Source organism: Bombina bombina, chromosome 2 (assembly GCF_027579735.1).
Source record: "Bombina bombina isolate aBomBom1 chromosome 2, aBomBom1.pri, whole genome shotgun sequence".
Classification (NCBI taxonomy): domain Eukaryota; kingdom Metazoa; phylum Chordata; class Amphibia; order Anura; family Bombinatoridae; genus Bombina; species Bombina bombina.
Window position 1 is genome coordinate 928,754,232 of NC_069500.1, and position 8,552 is coordinate 928,762,783.

The following is an 8,552-nucleotide window of genomic DNA, read 5'->3' on the forward strand; positions in this document are numbered from 1 at the left end:
TCAAAGAACTTGTAGATAGGCCCTTATAAAGACCATCCTGTAAAAACTGCAAAATTGTAGGAATTCTAAATGAATGACAGGAAAACCATGATCTATACACCAAGAAATAAAGGCCTTCCAGAGCTTATGAAAATTCTCCTAGTTACAGGCTTAAAGGGACAGTCAACCATAGAATTGTTATTGTTTTAAAAGATAGATAATCCCTTTATTAATCATTCCCCAGTTTTGCATAACCAACACAGTTATATTAATACACTTTTTACCTTTGTGATTACCTTGCATCTAGGAACCTTCTTCCAGCCCCCTGATCACATGACTGTGACTGTTTATTATCTATTGTCTTAAATTTAGCATTGCATTGTGCTAGATCTTAAATAACTTTCTGTGCCTGAACACAGTGTTATCTATATGGCCCACGTGTACTTCCGGTCTCTTTGTGTTGAAAAGAGATTTAAAAAGCATGTGATAAGAGGCAGCCCTCAAAGGCTTAGAAATTAGCATATGAGCCTACCTATGTTTAGTTTAAACTAAGAATACCAAGAGAAAAAAGCAAATTTGATGATAAAAGTAAATTGGAAAGTCAATTAAAATTGAAAGTCCTATCTGAATAATGAAAGTTTAATTTATACTTGACTGTCCCTTTAATAGCCTGAATTAAGGTTTCAATCAATGAATCAGAGAAAACAGACCTTGAGAAAGAGGCTCTGACCACATAGGAAGAGACCAAGGAGGGCAGCTGGACATCTGAACTAGATCTGCATACCAAATCCTGCAAAGTCAAACTGGGGCAATCAGGATTACTGAAGATTTCTCTAGGCTTATCTTGGATATCACTCTGGGAAGAAAACCAGAGGAGGAAACAGATAAGCAAGCTGAAATTACCAAGAAGCTGCTAGAGCATCCACAAACTCTGGACATCGCAAAGTACCTGGGAGGATTTTTGTTCAAACAAGAAGCCATCAGATCTATCTCTGGTAGACCCCCCAAAGACTCACAATCTGATTGAACACATCCTGGAGAGGAGACCATTCCCCTGAATGTAGAGGTTTATGAATGAGAAAGTCTGCTTCCCAGTTGTTCACTCCTGGAATATGAATCACAAAGACTAGACAGGAATTGATTTCTGCCCATGAGAGAATTTAAGACACTTCCCTCATGGCTTGACATAAGTTACTGCTGTGACAATGTCTGTTTGGAAATGGAGATGAGACACCCTTTTTAATAAAGGGCCAAGCCTGAAGAGTCTGAAAATAGTACAGAGTTCTAGAATATTGATTGGCAACCTCACCTTCTGAGGATCACAAACTCCATGTGTTTTTAGAGATCCCCAAACAGCTCCCCACCCTGTAATATTTGCATCTGTAGGTATCACTGTCTAAGTAGGATGAGCAAAAGAAGCCCCCTGAATAATAAACTGATGATCCAGCCACCAAGTCGGAGACTGACTTGTACTGGGATCCAGAAAAGTCTTCTGAGATAGCGGAGTATGATCCTTGCACCACTGACAACGCATACAAAGCTGAAGAGGCCTCATGTGAAAATGAGCAAATGGAATTGCATCTGAATCTACAATCATGAGACCCATGATTTATGTAAGAACTTACCTGATAAATTAATTTCTTTCATATTGGCAAGAGTCCATGAGCTAGTGACGTATGGGATATACAATCCTACCAGGAGGGGCAAAGTTTCCCAAACCTCAAAATGCCTATAAATACACCCCTCACCACACCCACAATTCAGTTTAACAAATAGCCAAGTAGTGGGGTGATAAATAAAGGAGTAAAAAGCATAAACAAAGGAATTTGGAAATAATTGTGCTTTATACAAAAAAATCATAACCACCATAAAAAGGGTGGGCCTCATGGACTCTTGCCAATATGAAAGAAATGAATTTATCAGGTAAGTTCTTACATAAATTATGTTTGCTTTCATGTAATTGGCAAGAGTCCATGAGCTAGTGACATATGGGATAGCAATACCCAAGATGTGGAACTCCACACAAGAGTCACTAGAGAGGGAGGAATAAAAATAAAAACAGCCATTTTCCGCTGAAAAAAATTAATCCACAACCCAAAATATAAGTTTATTCTCATAAATGAAAGGAAAAAACAGCAGAAGAATCAAACTGGAACAGCTGCCTGAAGTACTTTTCTACCAAAAACTGCTTCCGAAGAAGCAAATACATCAAAATGGTAGAATTTAGTAAATGTATGCAAAGAAGACCAAGTTGCAGCTTTGCAAATCTGATATACTGAAGCTTCATTCTTAAAAGCCCAGGAAGTGGAGACTGATCTAGTAGGATGAGCTGTAATTCTTTGAGGCGGGGCTTGACCCAACTCCAAATAAGCTTGATTAATCAAAAGCTTTAACCACGAAGCCAAGGAAACGGCAGAAGCCTTTAGACCTTTCCTGGAACCAGAAAAGATAACAAATAGACTAGAAGTCTTCCTGAAATCTTTAGTAGCTTCAACATAATATTTCAGAGCTCTTACCACATCCAAAGAATGTAAAGATCTCTTCAAATAATTCTTAGGATTAGGACACAAGGAAGGGACAACAATTTCTCTATTAATGTTGTTAGAATTCACAACCTTAGGTAAGAATTTAAATCAAGTCCGCAAAACTGCCTTATCCTGATGAAAAATCAGAAAAGGAGATTCACAAGAGAGAGCGGATAATTCAGAAACTCTTCTAGCAGAAGAGATGGCCAAAAGAAACAACACTTTCCAAGAAAGTATTTTAATGTCCAAAGAATGCATAGGCTCAAATGGAGGAGCATGTAAAGTCTTCAAAACCAAATTAAGACTCCAAGGAGGAAAGATTGATTTAATGACAGGCTTAATACGATCCAAAGCCTGCACAAAACAATGAATATCAGGAAGATTAGCAATATTTCTGTGAAATAAGACAGAGCAGAGATTTGTCCTTTCAAGGAACTTGCAAACAAACCTTTATCCAAACCATCCTGAAGAAACTGTAAAATTCTAGGAATTCTAAAAGAATGCCAAGAGAATTTATGAGAGGAACACCATGAAATGTAAGTCTTCCAAACTAAATAATAAATCTTTCTAGAAACAGATTTACAAGCCTGCAACATAGTATTAATCACTGAGTCAGAAAAACCTCTATGACTAAGCACTAAGCGTTCAATCTCCATACCTTCAAATTTAATGATTTGAGATCCTGATGGAAAAATGGACCTTGAGATAGAAGGTCCGGCCTTAATGGAAGTGGCAACGGTTGGCAACTGGACATCCAAACAAGATCCGTATACCAAAACCTGTGAGGCCATGCAGGAGCCACCAGCAGCACAAACGATTGCTCCATGATGATTTTGGAGATCACTCTTGGAAGAAGAACTAGAGGCGGGAAAATATAAGCAGGATGATAACACCAAGGAAGTGTCAACGCATACACTGCATCCGCCTGAGGATCCCTGGACCTGGACATGTACCTGGGAAGTTTCTTGTTTAGATGAGATGCCATCAGATCTATTTCTGGAAGACCCCACATCTGAACAACTTGAGAAAACACATCTCGGTGGAGAGACCACTCTCCCGGATGTAAAGTCTGACGACTGAGATAATCGCTTCCCAATTGTCTATACCTGGGATATGAACTGCAGAAATTAGACAGGAGCTGGATTCCGCCCAAACAAGTATCCTAGATACTTATTTCATAGCTTGAGGACTGTGAGTCCCACCCTGATGATTGACATATGCCACAGTTGTGATATTGTCTGTCTGAAAACAAATGAATGGTTCTCTCTTCAACAGAGGCCAAAACTGAAGAGCCCTGAGAATCGCAAGGAGTTCCAAAATATTTATTGGTAATCTCGCCTCTTGAGATTTCCAAACCCCTTGTGCTGTCAGAGATCCCACAAACAGCTCCCCAACCGGAAAGACTCGCATCTGTTGTGATCACAGTCCAGGTTGGACGAACGAAAGGGGCCCCTAGAACAATACAATGGTGATCTAACCACCAAGTCAGAGATACTCGAACATTGGGATTTAAGGATATTAATTGTGATATCCTTGTATAATCCCTGCACCATTGGTTCAGCATACAAAGTTGGAGAGGTCTCATATGAAAACGAGCAAAGGGGATCGCGTCCGATGCTGCAGTCATGAGACCTAAAACTTCCATGCACATAGCTACTGAAGAGAATGACTGAGACTGAAGCTTCCAACAGGCTGCAACCAATTTCAAACATCTCTTGTCTGTTAGAGACAAAGTCATGGACACTGAATCTATCTGGAAACCTAAAATGGTTACCCTTGTCTGAGGAATCAAAGAACTTTTTGTCTTTGAAGAAACAACACTAGATGATTTGTATCAGATTCTGCAGAACGTAAAGACTGAGCAAGTACCAAGATATTGTCCAAATAAGGAAACACCGCAATACCCCGCTCTCTGATTACAGAGAGTAGGGCACCTAGAACCTTTGAAAAGATTCTTGGAGCTGTCGCTAGGCCAAAAGGAAGAGCAACAAATTGGTAATGCTCGTCTAGAAAAGAGAATCTCAGGAACTGATAGTAATCTGGATAAATCGAAATATGAAGATATGCATCCTGTAAGTCTATTGTGGACATATAATGCCCTTGCTGAACAAAAGGCAGAATAGTCCTTATATTTACCCTTTTGAAAGTTGGTACTCTTACATATCAATTCAACATTTTTAGATCCAAAACTGGTCTGAATTAATTTTCTTTCTTTGGGACAATGAATAGATTTGAATAAAACCCCAGACCCTGTTCACAGAACAGAACTGGCATGATTACCCCTGATAACTCCAGGTCTGAAACACACTTCAGGAAAGCCGGAGCCTTTACTGGGTTTGCTGGTATGTGTGAGAGAAAAAATATTCTCACAAGCGGTCTTACTCTGAATCCTATTCTGTACCCCTGAGAGACAATACTCTGAATCCATTGATTTTGGACCAAATTGGTCCAAACCTCTTTGAAAAATCTTAATCTGCCCCCTACCAGCTGAGCTAGAATGAGGGCCTCACCTTCATGTGGACTTGGGGGCTGGCTTTGATCTCGTAAATGGCTTGGATTTACTCCAATTTGAGGAAGGCTTCCAATTGTAAACAGATTCCTTGGAGGAAGGATTAGGTTTCTGTTCCTTATATTGTCAAAAGGAACGAAAATGGTTAGAAGCTTTAGATTTAAACTTAGGTCTTTTATCCTGAGTCAAAATAACTCCCTTCCCCCCAGTGACAGTTGTAATGATTGAATCCAACTGAGAACCACATAACTTATTACCTTGGAAAGAAAGAGATAGCAATCTGGACTTAGAGGTCATGTCAGCATTCCAAGATTTAAGCCACAAAGCTCTTCTAGCTAAAATAGCTAAAGACATAGATTTAACATCAATTTTGATGATATCAAAAATGGCATCACAAATAAAATTATTAGCATGTTGAATCAAGTTAACAATGCTAGACAAATCAGAAGCTAATACTTGTTGCGATAAAGTTTTCAACCAAAAAGTTGAAGCAGCTGCAACATCAGCCAAAGAAATTGCAGGCCTGAGAAGATGACCTGAATATAAATAGGCTTTCCTTAGATAAGATTCAAGTTTCCTATCTAAAGGATCTTTAAAAGAAGCACTATCTTACGTAGGAATAGTAGTATGTTTAACAAAAGTAGAGATAGCCCCATCAACTTTGCGGATCTTTTCCCTAAACTCTAAAGTAACTGCTGGCAAAAGATACAATTTTTTAAACCTTGAAGAAGGAATAAAAGAAGTACCAGGCCTATTTCATTCCTTAGAAATCATATCAGAAATAGCATCAGGAACTGGAAAAACCTCTGGAATAACCACAGGAGGTTTATAAACAGAATTTAAATGTTTACTAGTTTTAATATCAAGAGGACTAGTTTCCTCCATATCCAATGTAATCAACACTTCTTTTAATAAAGAACAAATATACTCCATTTTAAATAAAGAAGATTTATCAGTGTCAATATCTGAAGCAGGATCTTCTGAACCAGATAGATCCTCATCAGAGAAGGATAATTCAGCATGTTGGCGGTCATTTGAAATTTTATCAACCTTATGAGAAGTTTTAAAGGACCTTTTACATTTATTAGAAGGCGGATGGCAGACAAAGCCTTCTGAATAGAATCAGAAATAAATTATTTTAAATTTACAGGTATATCTTGTGCATTAGATGTTGAGGGAACAGCAACAGGTAATGAACTACTACTGATGGATACATTCTCTGCATGTAAAAGTTTATCATGACATATATTACAAACCACAGCTGGAGATATAACCTCCACAAGTTTACAAAAAATGCACTTAGCTTTGGTAGTTTTGGTAGTAGTAACTGTTATCAGGCAGCAGGGTTCCAACAGTGATTTCTGAGACAGGATCAGATTGAGACATCTTGCAAATGTAAGAGAAAAAAACAACATATAAAGCAAAATTATTAATTTCCTTATATGGCAGTTTCAGGAATGGGAAAAAATGCAAACAGCATAGCCCTCTGAAAAAAGGCAAGAGGCATATAGGAATGGGGTCTTAAATAATGAAAATATTTGGCGCCAAGTATGACGCACAACACAAACAGAAAAATATTTTTTGGCGCCAAAAACGTCCGGAAATGACACGCCCGCGTCACAGAAGATGCAACCTTGTGAAGGACTCGGCGTCGACTAAGACGCTGGAAATGATGAATTTGCGTCAACGAACGTAACTTTCGCGCCAAAAAAATATTGCGCCAAGAATGACGCAATATACTTTGGCATTTTTCGCCCTCGCGAGCCTAATTCTTCCTGCGAATTTAAAAGACAGAAAAAAAAGACAGAAAAAAAGACTAAACCCCAGGTAAGAAATACATTTTTTCCTAAAAAAGCATTTTCCAGATATGAAACTGACAGTCTGCAAAAGGAAATATACTGAAAACCTGAATCATGGCAAATATAAGTACAATACATATATTTAAAACTTTATAAAATACATAAAGTGCCAAACCATAGCTGAGAGTGTCTTAAGTAATGAAAACATACTTACCAAAAGACACCCATCCACATATAGCAGATAGCCAAACCAGTACTGAAACGGTTATCAGTAGATGTAATGGAATATGAGAGTATATCGTCGATCTGAAAAGGGAGGTAGGAGATGAATCTCTATGACCGATAACAGAGAACCTATGAAATAGATCTCCCGTGAGGAAAACCATTGCATTCAATAGGTGATACTCCCTTCACATCCCTCTGACCTTCACTGTATTCAGAGAGGAATCAGGCTTCAAAATGCTGAGAAGCACATATAAACGTAGAAAATCAAGCACAAACTTACTTCACCACCTCCATAGGAGGCAACGTTTGTAAAATTGAATTGTGGGTGTGGTGAGGGGTGTATCTATAGGCATTTTGATGTTTGGGAAACTTTACCCCTCCTGGTAGGATTGTATATCCCATATGTCACTATCTCATTGACTCTTGCCAATTACATGAAAGAAAAGAGAGAAACTGATGGTTCAGACAAGCTGACACAAATCTTAACCTTCTCTGCACTGTTAGAGAAAGACCCATGGAGACTGAATCTATTTAAAATCCCAAACAAGTTACCTTTGTTTGAGAAACCAAGAACTGTTTGGAAAACTGATCCTCCAACCATGTCATCGATAAACCAACAACATTCTGTTGGTATGAGATTCTGCTAAAGGTAAAGATGGAGCTTGAACCAAGATATTGTCCAGGTAGGGAAACACTGCAATACCCTGAGAACTGATCACAGACAATAGTGCACCCAGAAGTTTTGTGAATATTCTTGGAGCTGTGGCCAGACCAAATGGTAGAGCAATGGAAAATACTTGTCTAGAAAGGCAAAGCTCAGAAACTGGTAAAGTTCCCTGTGTATTGGAACATGGAGATAAGCATCCTTTAAATCTATTGTGGACATAAACGGACCTTGCTGAACAAAAGGCAAAATAGTCTGAATAGTTTCCATTTTGAAAGAAGGAATTCTTACAAACTTTTTCAGAGCTTTCAGATCAAGGACTGGTCTGAAAGTATCTTCCTTTTTGGGAGCTTTAAGGGGTTCCTTGGAACATTGGAGAGAAAAAAAATTCCTTTGTGAGCCCTTGTTCTGAAACCTATCTGAAAATCCTGGGAAACTATATTCAGAACCCAGGGATCTGGAACAGACTGAAACCAAGCTTCCTGAAAAGGGCATAACCTGCCCCCAACCAGAACCTCTGGATTGGGGGCTACATCTTAATGCAGATTTGGTAGTCGGGATAGATTTCTTAGCCTGCTTTGACTTGTTCCAGTTAGCACTAGGCCTCCAGACTGGGCCAGAGATGCCATGTTTCTGAGCAGTGGAGTCAACCTCTTGTTCACTATTCTGACGAAAGGAAGGAAAGCGATTAGATGATTTAGATTTCCCTTTAGACTTCTTGTCCTGAGGAAGAAAAGCCCCTTTACCTGCAATAACAGTAGATATTATAGAATCTAAATCAGAACCATTCAGTTTCTTTCCCTGAAAAGAAAGACATAAGTGTCTGGATTTTGACATCATGTCATCAGACC